This window comes from Mauremys reevesii, linkage group 1, assembly GCF_016161935.1.
Source record: "Mauremys reevesii isolate NIE-2019 linkage group 1, ASM1616193v1, whole genome shotgun sequence".
NCBI lineage: Eukaryota > Metazoa > Chordata > Testudines > Geoemydidae > Mauremys > Mauremys reevesii.
The window spans coordinates 23,397,782-23,422,207 of NC_052623.1; the positions used below are offsets into that span (position 1 = coordinate 23,397,782).

The window sequence follows — 24,426 nt, forward strand, 5'->3', positions numbered from 1 at the left end:
AGGCTGAATGTTTTGGGGAGGTTTCAGCTACAATAATTCAGCTGTTTTCAAGAACCAGGTTTGGGGAAAATATGTTGTTTAGCCTATGGTAAAAAATTCTTACAACAGTTTCACTGAAATGCCCTGATGTCCCCATACTTTAGAGCAAGTACTTGAAATTTTGCAGGGTGGGGGTGTTACCCTGGTGCCATGGATGTGATTTAATATCCCTGTGAAAATTCATGCAAATTTAGCTAAATTATAAGCCTCTGGGGAAGAAAAACCAGAGTTCACAGACACTCAGTAAAGAGTTGTTAGAGTCTGGCAGAAAATTCTCAGAAGATTCTGTCTGCACCGGGCATTCTCCATCCCCGCACAGCTCCTAGTATTGTACTGACCAGATGCACACTTTCCCTACTTTTTGTCTCCCTGGGAAAGAACACAGTCCTGCTGTTTATGGAAGACATAGACAGCACTGCATTTAGCTACATCTTCCGGTGTTTCTCTTTTCATAGCTAGAGAGTAGGGGTAGTCTGTTGACTAGGGCACCAGTCTAGGACTTGAGAAATGTGAGTTCAATTCCCTGATCTGCTACAGACATCCTGTGTTATGCTAGTCAAAACTTTTAGTCACTGTGTCTCAGTTTCCAATCTGTAAAATGGAGATAATAGTACTTTCGCTGCCTCTGAAGGCTACTGAATGGTAATTGGGTCCATATAAGCACCTAAAATATTCTCGAATAGAATTGTGTGTTCCCAAGTCAGGCAACAATGCTGGTCGTCAGAATTGTTTGCAACTAGTGCGAAGTTATTATCAGAAGAGCTCCTTAGAATCAAAAAACAAACAGAATTCACTTCACCAGGCACTGTAGCTCACAGAGAGTTGCTCTTGGGTGGGAATTATGTGCTAGAGCTAAACATGAACTAGTGGCATAAAACCATTGCTACTCTCTCTCACTGGAAAGAAGAAGGAGACATGAAAGGAGTAAGTGGGAGGCCGTATCATTAGAGATTTCTACTAGAAAAAGGCCAAGTACATATTTCATGTTGAAAGTGGTTGTAGTTAGTGTTGCACTTGCTATTAATAGAGTTTATTTAGAACTAAACGCTTAGATCCAAAATCTATTCTGAATCACGGGTGACATGTTGGGCAAGGGGAAGTAAAACAGCGTGTGTGACGACAACAAAGCTGAGAGTTTTGTTAGTAATAATCTGCGTGGCACGTTAGAGCCAACAGCACGTGTGCACTAACATTTACATGCTCCAATCCAAAGCATACTGAAGTTACTGGGAGTCTTTCCCATTCGTTTACTGGCGTGCTCTGGCTCAGACTAGCACCACACTCTCCTACGCTCTGACTGACACAAAGGGTTGCAATAATTGTAGCCATTAAGAAGTTCAGTCTATTGGTCTGTGCAAATCTGGAAAATCAGGAACTCCCTGACAGAGCCTCCCACTCCGGCCTTGGGAGAGAGTTTCACTCTGCCTCAGTTTCTCCCCTTTGCAAACGTGGAGTAATAATATTTACCTCCTTACCACATAGGGCTGTTCTGAGAGCCAGCTAGATATGGTGATGCATTTGTTTAAATGAAAAACAGCATGCTGTTTGTTTTTAAAAATTAGGGCCAAATTCTTCATTGGTGTAGATCAGCATTGCTCCACTGACTACAATGCTATTCACTGCTATAAAGTTTATTGGAGAGGTGCTGATTTACACCAGCTGTGGGTCTAGCCCCTTCATATAAATATAGTTCCCAGTGACCACAGTCAGCATTGGACTCCAAAATGCCAGGCACTGTTCAAAAACATACCCAGTCCCTGCCCTAGGGAGCTTACAAACTAAAGCCACAGTGTTGCTATCAGATTGCACCCACATGAAGCCTCTTTGATTTCAGGGAAACTCTGTATGGAGACCTGCAGATCCAGCTGTGGGATTGTGAGAATGTGCCTCTCTAAACCTTGAGACACAAGTCAGTTTAGAATTAAATTGAAATGTTCATGGTCTGCCAATGGCCACATTATCCATATTACTCTTTCTTCACCTTGGAGATACTGAATGCTGTCTTAGCCCTTGATCCTGCGATCAGATCCCTGTGAGGGGACCTGCACCCACATGGAGGCCCATTAAAGTCCATAAGCTTCTCATGGGCTCAGTGGTCCACCTGTTTGAATCAAATGTTAGGATCAGGACCTTAGACCAGGGGTTGGCAACCTTTCAGAAGCGGTGTGCCGAGTCTTCATTTATTCACTCGAATTTAAGGTTTTGCGTGCCAGTAATACATTTTAACGTTTTTAGAAGGTCTCTTTCTATATGTCTATAATATATAACTAAACTATTGTTATATGTAAAGTAAATAAGGCTTTTAAAATGTTTAAGAAGCTTCATTTAAAATTAAATTAAAATGCAGAGCCCCCTGGACTGGTGGCCAGGACCTGGGCAGTGTGAGTGCCACTGAAAATCAGCTTGAGTGTCGCCTTTGGCACCCGTGCCATAGGTTGCCTACCCCTGCCTTAGATTATAGTATCTTTGGGGCATGGTCCATGTCCTCCTAATGTTTGCACCGCACCTAACACTACAGTCCTAATGGAGAGCTCTAGAGAATACTGTGATACAAATAATAATTAATGAGTCTTTTCAAATGCCAAACCATTATCTCCCCCTCAACACAGTCACCCTGTGCAATCTTCCCCTTCAGGGGAAGCCTGAGAAAATAAATCGGCCTTGCAATGGTGCCCTGGAAAGCCAACACTTACCAGCTGTATCAGGCCAATAGGGGTCTAGTAACCTCCAAAGTTGAAGGACCTTAATGGAAAGTACTGGAGTGAGGTCAAAAAAATTAAATTTTCCTTTTGTGGGACATTTCAACATATCCAAATTACTTTCAATTCTGAATTGTAACAAATGTAAAATTTCTGCAAGACAAAACATTTCATAAAGTTTTTGGCATGGGAAATGTCAACTCTGAGAATGTTGACATTTTTGATTGAACAGAGAGTCATAATACAAACTGAGGTCTATATAACCTTCCAGGCATTCTTCAGAGTTCTGACCAAGGAGTTCATAGAATATCAGGGTTGGAACCACTGAGCTATCCCTTCCCCCATTTTTTTTTAATTTTTACTAATCATTATCCGCTTTAATTGCTACAGTGTGTAAACACTGGTTAATGCTCCAATCCCTCTGTAAACAGCAGAGCGCTACAGGTTACAAGCCTAGGTGATTATGCTGGCATCTATGAGCGGGTTAGAGGCAGCAGGCACAGCACCAGCCTGCAGCCAATGCTGAACTTCATTCATTGTTCTTTGTGCAAAGACCTATCTGCTAATTTGGCATTTGTGGAGGCCAGGAGGTGTCTATCGCCATGGGAATAGCCCCAGGCCTCCACCTCCCATGGCAGCCAGCCCTTGGAGTTGTGATGAGGAGTGGACATGAGTTATTTTACAACCATACAAGACTCTCTTGAAAACTGTTTCAGACAAGACTAACTCAAGCCAACTCAGAGCTTATGAAGAAGCTGAAAGAGTAGATTCCCTACCATGGATCTAGAGATGTATCTACATTCACTCAAGCTTGCTCCAGTACGTAAAAGGAGCACGGAGTTATGCTCTTGGTAAATATGGATACATAGAATCATAGACTGTAAGGGTTGGAAAGGACCTCAGGAGGTCATCTAGTCCAACCCACCAATTCCCAGACAGATTAGGGTTGGACGGAACCTGGAATTCCTGTGTGCAGGAAATTCTGAAATAAAAAAAAATGCATTTTGACATGGAACAAAGAATGAACTCTGGATATTTCCCACAGAAGGGACACTTGGAAGTGTCATTTAGAAAAAGCTGAAATATTTCATTTAAACCTTTTGGAAACAGTTCTGAGGTTCTCCAAGTTGCCTAGAGCCCTGGCAGCCAAACAGGTGGGGAAATGGGCAGCTTGGGAAGCCTGGAAGATGAGACTCTGAGACAGACTGCTGGGGAGGCTGGCCTGGATCAAGGGAGTCAGGAAGCCTCCGTCTGCCAAGGAACGGGGAAGCCGGAAAGCCTTAGGGCAGTGGTCCCAAACTGTGGGGTGTATCCCTGGGGAGGAATCGAGGAATGTTTGTGGGGAGGATGGCGGGGACCAGGCCAGCCTCCACAGGGTGGTGGGAAAGGAGTGCCAAGCAGCCTCTCTCTGCCCCCAACCTCAGCTCTATTCTGCCTCCAGCTCAACTCTGGCCACAGCCACAGCTCCACTCCAAGTAGGACCAGATGTCCCGATTTTATAGAGACTCCACCCTCCACCCCCAGCCCAGCTCTGCCCCCAGCCACAGCTCCATTCCACCCCATGCTCCGCCCCCAGCCGTAGCCACAGCTCCTCTCCTCTCCTCCCCCTCTCCACCCCCAGGCCAGCTCTGCTGCTAGCCCCAGCTCCCCTCCCATCCCCAGTTCTGACCCCAGCTCTGCCGTCAGCCCAAACTCCCCTGCTGTGCTAACTGTACGGACAGATTCCATTACTGGTAAGGGGGGACGTGACAGGAAAAGTTAAGGCACCACTGTCTAAGGACTTCCAGAGCTTTCAGGTTTCCAGCTCCTCATCAATCCACCAGGTAGGCTGCTCTGGAGCCCAAATTGGCAAGGAGTTGGGAGCTTGAAAGTCTGGGCTACTGGGGAGCCCACTAAGAAGTCTTCTGAGGAGCCAGGTGAGTTTGCTGGCAGGAAAACAGGAAGGTAACTGTTAGAATTTTGTTGAAATCACCATATTCCCACAAAACAGTTAGATTTCAATTAATGGCTATTTTCTGCCAGAAAAATGTTCCATCAGAAAATTTCCAACCTACTCTAATACAAATTTTTAACAAATAAATGTTTACTCATGTTCAGTTATCAGGCTGCTTCATTTTTCCACCTGATAATTCTTTTAATATTCACTAACCGTGGCCTACTACTACTTATTAAATAGGGGACCATTTGGATTTGGATTCAGAAGCAAAGTTTCCTAAAGATAGAGCGTGTCTTGATCTAGGGGTTTGCTTCAATCCCTCATATAGCTAGAAGACATCCAGTAAGTGTGGACACAGGTCAAAACTCTCCAAAATTTCAGGGATGTCCAGATCCTGGGTTTCGGTTAAAGTCCATTTTTACTACTCATGTTTCTCCTCTTGCAACTTCAGCTCAGTATTCACACAGAAGATGAATGATCCAGTGGTTATGGTCATAGACTCATAGCCAAGGATTAGGAAACTAAAATTCAATTCCAGGCTGTGCCACAGACTTCCTATGTGATCTTGGGAAAGTCACTTAGTCCCTCTGTGCTTCAGGTACGGACAAAGAGCTTTTAAATATTTTTAATGAAATAAATACTACTGGGAATTGTGTGATTATGGGTGATTTTAGTTTCCCAGATATAGATTGGAGGACAAGTGCTACTAATAATGGTAGGGCCCAGATATTCCTGGATGTGATACCTGACAGATTTCTTCACCAAAAAGCCACCAAACCAACAAGAGGTGACAACGTTGTAGACTTAAGTAAATAATAAGTAGCAGTGACCTCAGAGAAGAACTGGTTGTGGAGGACAACTATGGTTCGATTGATCATGAGTTAATTCAGTTGAAACTAAATGGCAGGATAAACAAAAATATCCCGGGTGGTCTTTAGCCATGCTTACTATCTGTCCCACAGAGTGGGATAGTTTGTTCTTGTGCCCTTAATAATGTCTCTGAAAAAGTGCCAACTCTCTTGAACTGTTTTTTCCCCCTTAGGCTTGCTTTCCACAGGGGTCTGCCCCTCCATTCAATTTTTTTAGGGGTCCGCAAATGAAAAAAGGTTGAAAACCACTGGATTAGATAATCACAATGGTCCCCTCTGGCCCTAAATCTACGTGTCTATGAGTTCCCTATCTGTATAACGGGGACAATAGCACTTCCCTACTTTACAGGGTTGTTGTAGGGATCAATACATTAAACACTGTGAAGCACTCAGAAACTATAATAACAGGGGCCACATCAGAACCTGAGGTAAAGACACATTTGATTTCCATACCTATGAGCCTCAATAATGTGCCCCTCCCCCTATTTCATTGCTGAATTCCAGTGTGCCAAATGTCCATAAGAAGAACACTGTGAACAAATCCTTCTCTTAATTGGGGGCATGGAAAGGCTGGAAAGCAATATCAACATTTAGTGTCTGTGAGCACCAAGACAACCATATCTGTCACACCTGAAATCACAGAATCATAGAGTCCTACGGTTAGACGAGACCACAAAGGTCATTTCATCTGACCCCCTGCTAAGATGTAGGATTTGTTGTGGCTAAACCATCCAAGACGGATGGCTGTCCAGCCTCCTTTTGAAAACCTCCAGTGAAGGAGCTTCCATGACTTTCCTAGGCAGTTTGTTCCACGCTGTCCTATTGTTCTCTTACAGTTGGGAAGTTTTTTTCTGAGATTCAATCTAAAACTGCTATGCTGTAGTCTGAACCCATTGCAAATGCACAATATCTAGTACAATCTTTGTTTTCTTTCTGGGTGGTCTTTGTGGGAGTGACTGGTTTGTTGCTTCAGTGCAGGGGAAGCCAGGTAGGGTTTTTTTTAATATATCCTATGGCATGACTATACTTACCTCCGGAACGATCCATCCAGCAGGGATCAATTTATCACGTCTAGTGAAGATGCAATAAATCGACTGCCGAACGCTCTCCCGTCGACTCCGGTATTCACCAGAGTGAGAAGCGCAGGTGGAGTCGACGGGGGGGAGCATAAGCAGTCACATAGCTGAAGTTGCATAACTTAGATCGATTTCCCCTAGTTGGTGTAAATTGACTCCAATGGAGCTATTCTTGTTTTCACCATCTGAGGGTGTGGCCTGCAGTTTCTAATCTCTTGATTATCTCTTACAATCAAGTCTGAGTCAGAGAGGTACAATGGAGGATCTCAGATCAGGAATCTTTCCTTTGGCATTTAAAAAAAATATGCCAGTGAGTGGCAAGAAATAAGTCCAGAAACCTGTACTGAGTGTTGCTTTCCTGTAGACTTCCATAGGAATAAGGAACTTGTATCTCACTAGGCAGTCATTACATTAATGCATCCTGGAAAGATCTTTTTTTCTGTCATATTTATAGTAATTATGTCAAAGGGTGAATTTACATCATTTGAGTTGATTGCCGCTGGTTTGTGAAAACACACTGTTTGCTGTATTCACAAGGTGCAATTTCTGTATGCGGAATGTAATCATATGGAATAAAAAACTCAAGGGGAAGCTACATTTGCTGAATACACCCTGCTTGAAGTTCAGTGTTGTTTAGTAATTTCTCCAAATTTGAAAATGCCCTGAATTCAATCTGGGCATTTGCCAGATTCAAAACAAAAATGTTGTTGAGTTATTCATTCATTCATTCATTCATGCCCGTCACCCCAACCGGGGTATGGGCCGTACATGTGTAAAAAATGTAAAAAGCATATTTGCTAAATGCACAGACATGCAAAAGTAACAATTTGTTAACTTGGTTAAAAAATATGTTGGCTGTTGCCAAAACCGTGTGTGAGAACTTTTGCTCTGCAGTGAACGTTTATAGCATATTTTGTTCCTCCAAAAATAAGTTTTTGTATTGGAAAACATATAGGTCTACTGGTACCTCATAGTTGTATTTAAGGATCATTTAATGAATGTTTGTAAAGCATGTTGAGTTCTTAATATGCTTTAATGCTTGAAAGTTGCTAGAGATGTGGAAAGTAATATTATTTTGTGGTGTCATTCATTTTGGCAGTTAGAAGTTGGCTTATGCTTTGAAACACTCGAAGACGAACTATGTATATTCTTTCTTTCTTTCAGGCAGTGTGAGCTGGAGGACAGAGCACTGAACTGGACTCAGGAAACCTGGCTTCTAGTCATGCCTCTGCCACTAGCCTCTCTATGCCTCATTTTCCCCATTTGTAAAATGGGCATAATGATACTTAACTCTCTTTGTAAAATGCCCTGAGATGTACTGATGAAAAACATTATATAAGAGAAACCTATTATTAGGATTCTTTCTCATTTTATTAGGGTAGGTGTGCTAACCCCATTGTCCTGTTAAATTTCCAACTTTTGTAATTAACTCTTCTCTCAGTTATTCGATCTGATCTTCCTCTTCATTTTCTGGTTCGAAGCATTCCTTATGTTCCCCATAAGTGTCTGCATTTTGTCAGTGAATGAAGCAATACCTGTGCTTAGCATTAATTATTATTCTCTTTGCTCAAACAATTATCTGTGTCCTTTCTGCTTAGTGGTTCTGATAAACAATTCTGATTATTATTATTAAAACTTCATGTTTCTTCCCTCAGCACAGAGCTGGAAATAATGAGTTTTTAAACAGCTTTAACAATGGATCTGGATTTGACCTTCTGATACAAAGGGTCAGCAGGAATCCATTTTTTAAAAAATGTCCAGCTAAATAGGTCCTTCATATCACAATAGGGCATTTTCTTTTTAATTGGTTGGCAAGAAGTGCTATAATAGTCAAGTAAAAGCTTTCTCTTGTGACAGTAATCATATATCCTTCAGGTGGTTCTTAATTACAATTTTGCCTTGACAGCAGTCTGTGCCGCTCTAGTATACTTCATGACTGAATGTTTTACTGCTATATCCTTGACTGATATACACCCAGGAAAAGGCAGTGAAAATGTGACACCTCATTCTTTATGGAGATAGACATATGACCTATGTACCCCAAATATAATCCCAAAAGATTGTCGCTCTCCTGCTGTACTCTCATTTGTACTTTTTAAAAAAATCATAAGCGTAACAACTGATCTAGGAGGTGGGGGCGTAAAAAGCTCTAAAAACACAGTTGAGGTTGCAGACATTGTTAGAAGTTGGACAGAAAAGTGGTCAGCAATAGACTGATGGCTTGCCTGCTGGCCACTTGTATACATGTCAGTTTAGGTAGGGGGTATATCTTGCCATTTCTTTTCATTTCTTTATATGAAATTCTAGAAAGAAACTATTATATATAGAGATGAGAATTCATTTCCAGGCTTGAAGGCTGTCTCCCACTGAGATATGGGTGGAAATTTAAGTTTGGCCCTTTGTTGGGCTGTTTGGAAATTACAGAAATCTAAAATGTTTTCCAAGGACAAGAAATTGGAGCTCTTTCCACTTAAAGGCCCCAAGCCTACAAACACTCACATCCTTGAGTTTACACACACAGAGAAGATGTAAATCCATTCATTTCAAGCATACACACACACACAACTCCATTGACTTCAAGCACGTCTTGTCAACTAATCAGAAAAATATTACAGATACAAAAGGCCTATTTTTCTGGACATTTGAAAACACAATTGACTTGGACGGAGCTACTGACACATGTGAAATTAATCATGCGTGTAAGAGTTTGCAAGTTTGAGACTACTAGTATCTGTGTGCACCACATCTGATATGTCTTGGGGCTATGGGAACTGTTTATTTTTTAAGACAAGACCTGATAGAAAAAGAGATGATGGATATATACAAAATAATGAATTGTACAGAAAAATTAAATCAGGTGTTCCTATTTAGCCTCTTTCACATGGTTGCCTTGCACCAACCTGGTTCATTGACTCAATACGGACTAAAAAGAAAATAATACCACGTCAAATAAATACCAGCACACACAAAATGAATTCCTTGAAAGTCACTCTCTGTTTAGTTTTTAAGAAGATCTCAAGAAGATCCCAGTGCACGGTAGCATGACAACAAGCAGCCAGTGTGAGATTTTCAAAAGCACTCCACACTAACTGCTTCCACTGAGGTTGATGGGGGTTTTACCATTGGTTTCAATGGAAGCAGAGTAAAGCCGATGCAGAGTGGTTTTGAAAATCTCACCCACCATATTGATCCTGATCATAAATATTAACAAGAGCGCCATGACACATAATTGTCAATTGAAAATTTTATGACTACTTAAACAATGAAAAGCAATCAGTTACCCTGGACTCCCTACACGGGAGGTCCACTTCCTAGACACTACGGTGCACTACGGTGCAAATAATTGATGGACACATTAACACCACCCTATACCGAAAACCTACCGACCGCTATGCCTACCTTCATGCCTCCAGCTTCCATCCCGGGCACACCACAAGATCCATTGTCTACAGCCAAGCACTGAGGTACAACCGCATCTGCTCTAACCCCACAGACAGAGACCAACACCTACAAAATCTCCACCAAGCATTCTCAAAACTACAGTACCCGCACGAGGAAATAAGGAGACAGATCAACAGAGCCAGACGTGTACCCAGAAGCCTCCTACTGCAAGACAAACCCAAGAAAGAAACCAACAGGACTCCACTGGCCATCACATACAGTCCCCAGCTAAAACCCCTCCAGCGCATCATCAGGGATCTACAACCCATCCTGGAGAATGATCCCACACTTTCACAGGCCTTGGGTGGCAGGCCAGTCCTCGCCCACAGACAACCTGCCAACCTGAAGCATATTCTCACCAGTAACTGCACAGCGCACCATAGTAACTCAAGCTCAGGAACCAACCCATGCAACAAACCTCGATGCCAACTCTGCCCACATATCTACACCAGTAACACCATCACAGGACCTAACCAGATCAGCCACACCATCACCGGTTCATTCACCTGCACGTCCACCAATGTAATATATGCCATCATATGCCAGCAATGCCCCTCTGCTATGTACATCGGCCAAACTGGACAGTCTCTAAGGAAAAGGATAAATGGACACAAATCAGATATTAGGAATGGCAATATACAAAAACCTGTAGGAGAACACTTCAACCTCCCTGGCCACACAATAGCAGATATTAAGGTGGCCATCCTGCAGCAAAAAAACTTCAGGACCAGACTTCAAAGAGAAACTGCTGAGCTCCAGTTCATCTGCAAATTTGACACCATCAGCTCAGGATTAAACAAAGACTGTGAATGGCTTGCCAATTACAGAACCAGTTTCTCCTCCCTTGGTTTTCACACCTCAACTGCTAGAACAGGGCCTCATCCTCCCTGATTGAACTAACCTCGTTATCTCTAGCTTGCTTCTTGCTTGCATATATAAACCTGCCCCTGGAAATTTCCACCACTTGCATCTGAAGAAGTGGGTATTCACCCACGAAAGCTCATGCTGCAGAACGTCTGTTAGTCTATAAGGTGCCACAGGATTCTTTGTTGCTTTTACAGATCCAGACTAACACGGCTACCCCTCTGATCCTGGACTTTGCTGTTTTTAGAATGTCTGGCAGGTCTTAAAAATAACAGCATACACATAATAGCACTGACGTGTACATTTGTTTTGCAATCTGGGAAGTCGCCATAACCTGCTGTGTTTAATTTCAGGGTTCTGGGTTATGATGAAAGAAAAACAAGAACAGTTTGCTATTTCAACTGGAAAAGAATATTTTCATCAATAGGAAAATAAGTCCACAATCTCAGCAAGTGTAGCCTGTAGATTCCCCCAATATATATGATCTTTATCTTCTGTTGTGAACTGATGTCATGGGTGCCTGACTGGCATGTTTAATGCAGTAATTTTAGAGGTGGGTGAATACCTCAAAACATTCATTTAGTTTTTAAAACTAATTCATTGTAACTCTGCCCAAGTCAATCTGCATTCACAAAAAATTCTAGTGAATGGCTGACATTTTTTTCTAATTTTCAAAATTTAAGTAAAAAATGTGCAAGGACATTTTTCATCTCTTTTCAACTAGAGCTATGAATGACCTGTACTTCTGCAGATGACCTTTACTACCCAAAAGCCAAATTTTTAAATTTGAATACGGACAGCCTGCAAATTTCTAATTTTACACTCATATGGGCCTTTCATAATTCATGCTGTTGTTGGCTAGTAACGTAACTAGTTATCTAGGACGTGATTCCTCTCTTGCTGTAGTCGGTAAGTCTCATTGACTTCAGTAACTGTTGTACTGGGCCCCTAATAAGGGAACCATATGAGATATGCAAAGGACCAGTAACATTCTGAATTCCAAATATTGGTCTATGAAGGTTTGTGAGGAATCTGCAAACCACAGAGTATTCATTGAAGATATAGGCAAATCATTTCGAATAATGAACAAATCTGTGAATTTTGCAATATGTTCATGGACAAGTCATGAAGAGAAAAAAGATTAAATATATCTACAGTATTTATTTATGGCTGCATTGTCTCTTGCCCAAATGGGGTTGTGCAGAGAAGTATAAGGGAGAAAGGATTCTCTGCCACACTGCAAAGTCTGTATTGGAAAAGATAGTCTGCACTGTCATCTCCAGGAGCAGGTAGATAGTCTATGAACACTATCTCTGACTTTTCTTAAGTTGCAGTTAGAGAGCCCTTATGTAAGCCCAAAGATCATCTTGATATCCTCACCATTTAAATCAATGGGATTATTGCCATTGTCTTCAATGGAGCAAGGATTTCATCCCAGATAATTTGTCCTCCAAAAAGGTCAGATGTAGAGCAGAGTGTCATTAGCATGTAAAATGCATTGCAGTCCATGTCCCTTCTCTAATGCTTCAAGCAACCTCATATAAATGTTGAAAAGTAGGGGTGAAAATAGAACCCCCTCTGCTACCTGTGGTAATATGGAATCATATAATCATAGAATATCAGGGTTGGAAGGGGCCTCAGGAGGTCAACTAGTCCAACCCCCTGCTCAAAGCAGGACCAATCCCCAACTAAATCACCCTGAGGAATCCTGAGGAAACCTGAGGAATCGAAAAATTGCCAGAATTGCCATGCTGCCACCTACTCAATGGCCTTTCTCAAACTTGGGAGAGAGAATACTGGTCACTAGTCAGAATGGCAGCATCAGAAGTTGGTTTATTGGTCATGGGCCTCATGATGCCATCTTTAACAGCCATTGGAATATTGTGCCCCTGTATGGGAACAATGATAAATCTCTACTGAAGTAGACCCATTACTTCCTTACTAGCCTTCATCATTCAGAAAGGGCAACGGTAGAACTCAGGTTGTAACATGAAGCTCACTACCTCAATAACTTCACAGAGTAATACTGGTTTAAACTCCAGTATTGAATGTTCAGGGTGAAATCCTGGCTCCAATGAAGTCAATGGCAAAATTCCCATTATTAATGATTACTATTAATTCTAAGATTCATAGATTCCAAAGCCAGAAGAGACCATTGTGATCATCTAGTCTGACCTCCCATGTAACACAGGCCAGAGAACTCCCCCAAATTAATTCCTAGAGGATATCTTTTAGAAAAGCATCCAAAGTTTATTCATAAAATTGTCAGTGATGGAGAATTACTAGATGGAAAATCCACCATGACCCGTGGTAAATTGTTCCAATAGTTAATTACTCTTGATGTTAAAAAATTACACCTTGTTTCCAGTCTGAATTTATTTAGCTTCATCTGCCAGCCATTGGATCGTGTTATACTTTTTTTCTGCTAAACTGAAGAGTCCATTGGTAAATATTTGTTCCACATGTATATATTTATACACTGTAATCAAGTCACCCAGTAAAATTCCCTTTGTTAAACTAAACAGATTAAACTGTTTGAGTCTATCACTATAAGGCAGGCTTTTTACTCCTTTATTCAGTCTCAGGGCTCTTCTCTGAACCCTCTCCAATTTATCAGCATTCTTCTTGTACTATGAGCCCCACAAGTGGATACGGTATTTCAAGAGGAGGCATACTAGTGCCAAATACAAAGGTAAAATAACTGATCTACTCCTATGTGATATTCTCCTCTTTATGCATCCCAAGATCCTATTAGCTTATAAATCATATTTATTAGGTTAGTGCCTAAGCACCAACCAAGAATGGGGCTCCACTGTGCTATGGCCCAGGATTTCACATGCAATTTTTGTCCCCCATGACACTGTTATGTTTCCATGTAGACATCTCAGTCCATTTTAGCAAAGTATCATGAAAATCTAGTTTGTCTGTATATTAACACAAACATTTCTGACACCGAGAAAAACTCAACTTTATAACTGAGTGGAGGCAGCTGTGATTCACCAAGCTGTCAACCACTCAGAACAACCCCACCAGGCAAAACAGAGCTGAAGAAACTTTCCATTGTGGGGCTTCAAATGAGGCTCCAGCCAACAGTCACTTAAATAAAAATAGATTCATTAGAAGCCTACTTACTGTAGAGTATGCGAAAAGCACGAGATGACAGACAAAATGAAAAAAGATTAACTTCCCAAAGCAGGGCTGTCAGGGAGCTGATGGAGTGAAACACAGGTTACTGGTTACACTTCACTTCTGCCTGCCTTAGAAAAAAAATTGCATTTACAGAACGCTGGTGCAAGGCAGTGGCTCATATGCCAATATGATTAAGTAACAATTGCTTAGAATTCCAATCTGTGTTGTCAGAAGTCTCCCTTCCCATCTCTCCAGACCTTTCTCTTAATGAGCTGGGACACTAATCTTGGCTCTGATACTGTGCTTCCCCCCCCGCCCTGTTAGCCTGACAGGCTGATTTCGATGGAATGGATGTGCTCTTTCCTTTTCACCTAATTAGTTACATTTTATGGTAGTTGGTGTGGAACAGCAGCATCAACTATAGCTCCAGGAGGGTCACATTTTGGTTGCTGGTGTTTTTATTTTTTTTAACGGTGCTAATGAATTAATTTAGCCACAGCATTGTATACTCTGCTAACTGAACCTCTTAATTAACAGGCAAAGTTTCTTATAATTAATAAAATATCCAGAAGACACAAATCACTAGGACTTAAAAGACTGAAAAAAAATGCACCAAACAGGGTGAAAAACACACACACGCACCCTCAAATTAGTGGGAAATGGGGCTTTCCCCCCACAGACTGTGGGTTTCAATTTGACCCAAGTCAGCAGAACCACTGAAGGCATTATTGGATTGTCTAAGTGAAATGAGCTGATGGACCCATTCCTGGCTGTAATGGACAGGACTCACACATTACAAAATCACTGCCACCAGGCGTGGTCCCCTTCACAGGTGCCAACTTTCCAAAGTGCCAGGGGGTCCTCAACCCCCGGCTCTGCCCCAGACCCCGTCCCCAATTCACTCCTTCCCCCAAAGGCCCCACCCTCACACCTCCTCTTCCCGCCCCTGCTCTCAGGTTGGAGGTGTGGGGAAGGAAGAAGGGAGCTGATAGGGGGCTCAGCAGCCACCATTTTTTCCCCATGGGTGCTCCAGCCCCAGAGCACCCATAGAGTTGGCGCCTATGGTCCCCTTGCTGGAAATCACAGCAGAGAGGCCAAGGACTGACGAGGCAGAGTGACTGCTCTATCATCTCATTGCTAGAGAGCAGACTTGCTGGCATATTGGTAGTGCAGTGCAAGATATCTAGGCCTACTATTAACTAGGCTGCACCTACTGTGACTAAACAAACACTCCCTTTTCCAGCAGTCAGTCTGATAATTCTTCTTATTATTATACACAAATGGAATTTTGAAAAATGCAATTAAAATAAAACCTAAGTTCTGTAATTAATAAATAATAGTGCGTGGAAGGTTTATAGTGCATGTGTTGGCTTCCATTTAGGATCTTGGCTTATTTGGTGCCTGTTCCAAAGCCCACTGAAACCAGTGGGGAGACTCAATTGATTTCAAAGAGCTGGTTTATGAGCCCTGTTTTAAACGTCCCTCTCCATACTCATACCTGGTTGTGCGTAATATTGTTGCCCCTTTTCAACCTGAACAGCTAGTCAAAATTCAGGGCCCTGGGGATGTTCCAGCTGGGAATAGAAAGTGATGGTCTGGTATTTCCTTTGATGCAGTTTTGTCTATGTACAACAAATGTACAAAGCCCTGAGTCTCTGAATCAGGTAGTAGGACATAGGGTCTTGTGTTCAAAGCACCAATATCCTTTTAGCCTGCACCCCTGACCCAGAAACTTTTTCCCAGTTTTCCTTCAGGGCCAGCCATTGTGCTTCGATCTACTCATTCAGGATATTTCCCCATCTTACTGTGCTCTTGTGTGGGCGCAATTTGTGTGTAATCTCTCACACCTCCCCCTCCCCAAACAATGCTCAGCCAATAGGCAGGGCTTATACTTACATTTATGTTAATTGAAGGGTGAATTCATACCTACCAATCTCAATAGGGTTTTAACTCAACCCATAACAAGGTTTCACCCAACTCATAACAATATGAAAGCATGGCACACACAGCTCGCATTCAGAGCGCAATCATCCCAGTTAGAAACCTACTAGCTGCTTAAAATTAAAGGTAGAGTATCATATACAAAAGACAAATAAAGATAATTGTAAAGAAGAGCCAAATAGTCAATCAAATTCTCAGATCCCTTATTTGCAAACGACCAGAGGGACTGATACACGTTTTTATGGTTGGATTCATGGCATTTTGTTTGTAAGCAATCAGAATAATAGATGTATATTCACTATACAATCATAGATGATTGAGATGGAGATGCCCTATTAGTTTACTCAGTTCATCTCTCTGCCAGTTCAATATAGTACGCTTTCTAGACTCATCAAAAATAATGCAATTTCAGTTGCAGATTAGCAGAGAAATGATAAATTAAGAAATACGTGCAAGGGGGAAAGGTAAGTTTTCAGGTCATTTGACTTTGTGTTTGATGGGAGTCAATTCTTGCCTTGATACATTAACATTAGTGTCAATGGAAGTGGAGATTATGTTGAGAGAAGAATTGAATGTGAAGTTTATAACCATTTTTTTCCAAATTGGGTTGCCTATAGCTAGGCTCTTAAATCCATATTTAGGTGTCTAATTTGAATTGGCCTCATTTTCAGAAGTGAGCACCTACAAATCCAGATCAACTCAAGGGGAGCTGCGAGTGCTCAGCACCTTAGAAAATCAGGTCACTTCTATCAAAGTGCCTAAATTTAGATTTAGGAGACCTTCATGAGGCATCTACATTTGAATGTGCCTCCCTTTATCAGTAAGAAAATGTGATTCCATTTGAAAATAAAATGTCAGATCCTCAGGTGCACCAGAATTATGCTTGATAAACTTGAGGCATGGGGCAGGGGTGAGGTGGCATTCTGCTGCTCCCTCTCACATTCTAGCTAGGAGCTAGTTCACTCCTAATTAAAGCAAATTAAAGCACCCTCAGGGCTGCTCTATCTCGCAACAACAGCAATGTCAACCTAGGGACTATTTTCCCCGTGCAGGATTCCCAAAGCAGGAAGTATTCTGACCCTACCCCTGGATGTCTGGGGACAGAACCATTTTCTTTTAAATACATTTTGGAGAAACCTTTTTTATAGGAGCATCTTATTCTCCCAGACTGCAAATTAGGGTATAAATTTAGCTACAGCAGTGGTCTAAAAGACACCTCTGTTTAAGACAGTCTGAGACTTGAGATTTGTCACAACTTTGCCTTCTCATTCCCAAGTGATCTCAGCTCATGAGCAGTGGTTTAGAAAGCTGCAAGAAGCAATGCGCCATACCAATCTGCCTAGCAGGTCAAAACAGCTTGCAGTAGGTCTGAAAAAACATACACTGGCTTGATATATTGAAGTGCTAATTTTTTTTGGCCTTAACCATTTGATGGTGCTGAATTTCAATTCGAACAGGGCTGTGCAGTTAAGATTCCATTCTCTAAGTACAGCTGCAGCAAGTATCTGGACCTTTAATCAAGGCAATGTTTGTTATAATTTAGCATTGACGAGAAAAGCAGTTGCCATCAGGAACGAGCGACAGAAAACAAGCAGCTGCTTTCATATCAGTTTAGTGTCCAGTTCTTTAATAAGCCTGAAGGGCCTATACCCTGCAGGCTGACCGCTAATTGATGAATTGATGAATTGATGAAACAGGTGACAGTGCAGGTAATGAATATATTGACCAAAGGAAGCTGATGAATAAGGTGACTGATTTGAAGGGATGTTTAACAAACCAGTAAACCCCTCACTCCTCGGTATGACAACACTGCAGTGTGACTCACTCACAGCTCCTTTGAAATCCACTGTAAATCACTCAGCTAGGACACCATTGGCACACAAGAGCTAAGTAATACTGGGCGTACTCAGCGACCAGGAAGGAAACCTCAGGTGCTACAGGAAGCAGCACAGGTAATTCAGGATTTGTTTCTCTGAGTGAGAACCAATGTTTGCACTGGTGCACAGGAATTAGCATAGAACCAACCTGGTCCTAAAAGAACCCACCAGCCAGGTGAGCAACCGTTTTCATGTTCTCTCTGCAGGTACTAGTGCAGAGGGTGGAGTGGATGATACATCTGAGGGAACAGAGCAGAAGGAGACTCCACTGATTGGAAGGCATGAGATGCACCGTCCTAGGGATGGGGGTTCCATGACCACCACTCCCAAGAGGAGGAGGAGGAGGGTTGTCATAAATAAACAGTTCAGGGTTAAGGTCTCTTCTACCTGAAAGGGTTAACAAGCTCAGTAACCTGATGAACACCTGACCAGAGGACCAATCAAGGGACAGGATAATTTCAAATCTCTGTGGAGGGAAGGCTTTGTCTGTGTTCTTTGTTTGAGTTGTCGTTCTCTCTTTGGCTTTAAGAGAGGCCAGACACATCTTCAAGTTCTCCAAGTTTTCCTGAAGTATTTTCTTCTATTCAGTCTAGTGAGTATTAGAAAGGCGGACTAGTCTTATAATTTAATTTCTGCATTTGCAATTGTGTGTTTTTCTGAAGGAATATCTTTATTCCTGTTTGCTGTTACTTTGATTATTCTGAGGAGGAGGGAGGGGAAGTCTCTCCAGGTTTATAAGTCAGACCCTGTGATATTTTTCCATCCTGGTATTACAGAGATAGTGTACTTTCTTTCTTTCTTTTTAATAAAATCTTTTCTTTTTAGAACTTGATTGATTTCTTCCCTTGTTTGGATTTTCAAGGGAAGGGGAGGGGGGAAAAGTGAATCCCTCTTTGTTTTGATTCAAGGAGTTTGAATCAAGGTATCTCTCCCAAGGACAAGGGGAGGGGGAAGAAGGTGAGGGGAATGAATTATTTCCCTTTGTGTTAAGATCCAAGGAAGTTGGGATCTGTGTTCCCCAGGGAAAGTTTTGGGGGAACAGGGAGTGTGTCAGACACTTAAAACTTGACTGATGGCAGCAAGAACCAGATCTAAACTAGGATTTTAGTTTAGAGGAGTCCATGCAGGTCCCCATCTTGTGAATGCTAAAGTTCAAAGTGGGGAATAAACCTATGACAAGGGTGGTGGTGGTCGGGGACTCTCTCCTCAGGGGGACTGAATCATCTATCTGCCGCCCTGACCGGGAAAACCGAGAGGTGTGCTGCTTGCCAGGGGCTAGGATTCACGATGTGACGGAGAGACTGCCGAGACTCATCAAGCCCTCAGATCGCTACCCCTTCCTGCTTCTCCACGTGGGCACCAATGATACTGCCAAGAATGACCTTGAGCGTATCACTGCAGACTACGTGGCTCTGGGAAGAAGGATAAAGGAGTTTGAGGCGCAAGTGGTGTTCTCGTCTATCCTCCCTGTGGCAGGAAAAGGCCAGGGTAGAGACCGTCAAATTGTGGAAATCAACGAATGGCTATGCAGATGGTGTCGGAGAGAAGGGTTTGGATTCTTTGACCATGGGATGGTCTTCCAAGAAGAAGGATTGCTAGGCAGAGACGGGCTCCACCTCATGAAGAGAGGGAAGAGCATCTTTGCAAGCAGGCTGGCTAACCTAGTGAGGAGGGCTTTAAACCAGGTTCACCGGGGGAAGGAGACCAAAGCCCCGAGGTAAGTGGGGAAGTGGGATATCGGGAGAAAGCACAAGTAGGTGAGTGCAAGAGGGGAGGGCTCCAGCCCCATACTGGGACACCAGGACGATCAGTGAGTTATCTTACATGCCTATACACAAATGCAAGAAGCCTGGGGAACAAGGAGGGAGAAATAGAAGTCCTGGCACAGTCAAGGAATTATGATGTAATTGGAATAACAGAGACTTGGTGGGATAACTCACATGATTGGAGTACTGTCATGGATGGATATAAACTGTTCAGGAAGGACAGGCAGGGCAGAAAAGGTGGGGGAGTTGCATTGTACATAAGAGAGGAGTATGACTGCTCAGAGCTCCAGTATGAAACTGCAGAAAAACCTGAGTGTCTCTGGATTAAGTTTAGAAGTATGAACAACAAGGGTGATGTCGTGGTGGGAGTCTGCTACAGACCACCAGACCAGGGGGATGAGGTGGACGAGGCTTTCTTCCAGCAACTAACAGAAGTTGCTAGATCACAGGCCCTGGTTCTCATGGGTGACTTTAATCACCCCGATATCTGCTGGGAGAGCAATACAGCAGTGCACAGACAATCCAGGAAGTTTCTGGAAAGTGTAGGGGACAATTTCCTGGTGCAAGTGCTGGAGGAACCAACTAGGGGAAAAGCTCTTCTTGACCTGCTGCTCACAAACAGGGAAGAAATAGTAGAGGAAGCAATAGTGGATGGGAACTTGGGAGGCAGTGACCATGAGATGGTCGAGTTCAGGATCCTGATACAAGGAAGAAAGGAGAGCAGTAGAACAGAGACCCTGGACTTCAGAAAAGCAGACTTCAACTCCCTCAGGGAACTGATGGGCAAGGTCCCCTGGGAGAATAACATGATGGGGAAAGGAGTCGAGGAAAGCTGGCTGTATTTTAAAGAATCCTTATTGAGGTTGCAGGAACAAACCATCCCAATGTGTAAGAAGAAAAGTAAATATGGCAGGCGACCAGCTTGGCTTAACAGTGAAATCCTTGCTCGTCTTAAACACAAAAAAACAGCTTACAAGCAGTGGAAGATTGGACAAATAACCAGGGAGGAGTATAAAAGTATTGCTCAGGCATGCAGGAGTGAAATTAGGAAGGCCAAATCACACTTGGAGTTGCAGCTAGCCGGAGATGTTAGGAGTAACAAGAAGGGTTTCTTCAGGTATGTTAGCAACAAGAAGAAAGTCAAGGAAAGTGTGGGCCCCTTGCTGAATGAGGGAGGGAACCTAGTGACAGAGGATGTGGAGAAAGCTAGTGTACTCAATGCTTTTTTTGCCTCTGTCTTCACAGACAAGGTCAGCTCCCAGACAGCTGCACTCTGCAGCACGGTATGGGGAGGAGGTGACCCGCTCTCTGCGGAGAAAGAAGTAGTTCGGGACTATTTAGAAAAGCTGGACGAGCACAAGTCCATGGGGCCGGATGCGCTGCATCCGACGGAGCTAAAGGAGTTGGCCGATGAGATTGCAGAGCCATTGGCCATTATCTTTGAAAAATCATGGTGATCGGGGGAGGTCCCGGATGACTGGAAAAAAGCTAATGTAGTGCCCATCTTTAAAAAAGGGAAGAAGGAAGATCCAGGGAACTACAGGCCAGTCAGTCTCACCTCAGTCCCTGGAAAAATCATGGAACAGGTCCTCAAGGAATCAATTCTGAACCACTTAAAGGAGGGGAAAGTGATCAGGAACAGTCAGCATGGATTCACCAAGGGCAAGTCATGCCTGACTAACCTAATTGCCTTCTATGATGAGATAACCGGCTCTGTGGATGAGGGGAAAGCAGTGGATGTGCTATTTCTGGACTTTAGCAAAGCTTTTGATACAGTCTCCCACAGTATTCTTGCCAGCAAGTTAAAGAAGTCTGGGCTGGATGAATGGACGGTAAGGTGGATAGAAAACTGGCTAGATGGTCGGGTTCAACGGGTAGTGATCAATGATTCCATGTCTAGTTGGCAGCCGGTATCAAGTGGAGTGCCCCAAGGGTCGGTGCTGGGGCCGGTTTTGTTCAATATCTTCATTAACGATCTGGAGGATGGTGTGGACTGCACCCTTAGCAAGTTTGCAGATGACACTAAACTGGGAGGAGTGGTTGATACGCTGGAGGGTAGGGACAGGATACAGAGGGACCTAGACAAATTAGAGGATTGGGCCAAAAGAAATATGATGAGGTTCAACAAGGACAAGTGCAGAGTCCTGCATTTAGGACGGAAGAATCCCATGCACTGCTATAGACTAGGGACCGAATGGCTGGGCAGCAGTTCTGCAGAAAGGGACCTAGGGGTTACAGTGGACGAAAAGCTGAATATGAGTCAACAGTGTGCCCTTGTTACCAAGAAGGCTAATGGCATTTTGGGTTGTATAAGTAGGGGCATTTCCAGCAGATCGAGGGATGTGATCATTCCCCTCTACTCAGCACTGGTGAGGCCTCATTTGGAGTACTGTGTCCAGTTTTGGGCCCCACACTACAAGAAGGATGTGGATAAATTGGAGAGAGTCCAGCGGAGGGCAACAAAAATGATTAGGGGGCTGGAGCACATGACTTACGAGGAGAGGCTGAGGGAACTGAGATTGTTTAGCCTGCAGAAGAGAAGACTGAGGGGGGATTTGATAGCTGCTTTCAACTACCCGAAAGGGGGTTCCAAAGAGGATGGATCTAGACTGTTCTCAGTGGTAGAAGATGACAGAACAAGGAGTAATGGTCTCAAGTTGCAGAGGGGGAGGTTTAGGTTGGACATTAGGAAAAGCTTTTTCACTAGTAGGGTGGTGAAGCACTGGAATGGGTTACCTAGGGAGGTGGTGGAATCTCTTTCCTTAGAGGTTTTTAAGGTCAGGCTTGACAAAGCCCTGGCTGGGATGATTTAGTTGGGTTTGGTCCTGCTTTGAGCAGGGGGTTGGACTAGATGACCTCCTGAGGTCCCTTCCAACCCTGAGATTCTATGATTCTATGATTCTGATTGTTTTGCTTTTTGGGTGGGGAATACCTGTTGGCCAGCCCCGACCATTCCCTTTCTTCAGAGGCCTCTCCTCTCCTCCCTGAATTCGTCAGGGGAAACCAAATGACTGCTCAACCATCATGGGCATTTTGTGGGGGACTGCCCCAACCTGGGTGGGTCTTCATCTTGAGCGAGGAGCTCTGGGAGCAGGGGGAGAGCCTCTCCCCAGATGCCAGCCTCCTCTCTGCTGAGATTGGCACAGAGACACTCCATAATCACTAGAGTATGGTGCATGGGGATATCTCTGAGTAGGCAGCTATGCATAACCAGGAAGTTTCAGTTTGCCAAGGGATTGTTTGAACCTTTTTTTTTTTTTGTTATTTAAATGCTGGACCAAACACTAATTCCCTCTCCAGCCACTTCATACTAATGTGCCAGCACAAAGAAGCTGGATTCTGGCCAAAGGTGGACTACAGAGAAGTCCACTGGCTTACCTCATTCCTGCACCTGCTGTCTGTCCTCGATAGGGTGGAGAGGAGGGGGGTTGTCAGAGACGTGCCTGGGGTGTGTCAGGGTTGTGATGGAGCTCAGTTCCACTGGCATAAGGCCCTTAAGGATTTTACATCAGTGGCATGTTAGCGCAGTTCCCAGATTGCTGTAACTCAGGCCAGGACAAGGCAGCATAGAGCTTGGATGCAAGGGAGAATGGAGCCCAGTGAATTTCAGTTGAAGGCTGCAATATTATCTGGACTATGTAAGATTTTAGAATGAGATTACTGACAACAGGAGACTGAAAGCTTCATTTCTAGATATGCTAATATATGCAGTGTTTTCTATCATCCTCTTCCAATATTCCACCCTTAAAATGTCTTTTCCACAAAATCTTCCCTGCAAATGCAATAGCCATGTCTGATGCTTCTTTCTTGACATGCTACATGCAGCATTCACACTGCTCTGCATGTGTATGCACCCCATGCAGCTACAATGCGTGCCTTTTCTACAAAAGAGCTTGAATGTCAGAGACGTGATACATTTTTCATAATGCTGCTTTCACCTACTGCTTTGATGATTAAGGAACAAGAAGAAAGTCAAGCAATTTGCCCAAGGTCAGACAAAGTGACTCAGTAACTGTTTTAGCATTTGAATGCAAAACATATCTGGCATTTCTCAAAAAGATTTTAAACTCCTCATTGTTTCCAACTCTTGCAGTTTTATCATGAGTTTCCTGCTATGTGGTATTTGTCAAAAACTGCAGCTTCTGGAGTCATGTGATTAAGTACAAATCTCAACTTTCATTAAATAATTTTTTTAAAGTAAGTTTCCAGCCCTAATGGCTACAGAAAAAAAACGGGAAAACCAGAAGGCAAATAGAAAAAAAACCCTAAAATAATAATTATTAATGATGATGATTGATTATTATTTATTCAAATAACCTTATAACTTCTAAGTCAGTCTCACGATTGGTTTGTTTGTTTGGGGGGACAGTTGGGAGCTGCCTGAGTCATAATTTTTGAATGCTTGGAGTTGGCAACACTGTTTTGGGTCAGGGTCTGTCATTTACTATATGATTACACAGCGCCTAGCACACTGGAACCCTGACCTAATTTAGGCTTTAAGGCATTACTCCACTATAAATGTTAACTAATAGCAATAATTAAGAGAGACAAGGGCATGAGACTCCTCCCCTACTGACTGCATTCAGCTGTATAGCCTCAAGTTCTGACATTGGATTGTGTTGTGCAGGACCTTCCTGAGCCAGCAGTGGGGGGAGCAGGGAGGGGCTGTATTAACCAGTGAAATGAATTCACATGCTACGGACACAATCACTATATAGACCATACACTTATGGGACTGGAATGGGAGCGATGGTCTTCCAGCTACAATAACAAAGGCCTCTACCCACCT

The 24,426-nt window shown here is 43.1% G+C and overlaps 1 long non-coding RNA gene across 2 annotated transcripts in view; it reads right to left on the reverse strand.

The window, feature by feature from the left end:
* LOC120383867 overlaps positions 1 to 24,426 on the reverse strand; it is a 605,485-nt gene that overhangs the window by 454,923 nt on the left and 126,136 nt on the right. Inside the window, exon 1 of one of the 2 annotated variants that reach the window (XR_005588572.1) lies at positions 14,057 to 14,159. The exons of the other annotated variant lie outside the window; for it this stretch is intronic. This is a non-coding gene — a long non-coding RNA (uncharacterized LOC120383867). Of the gene's footprint in view, positions 1 to 14,056; positions 14,160 to 24,426 lie in introns of those variants that run through there. 2 annotated transcript variants of the gene reach the window in all.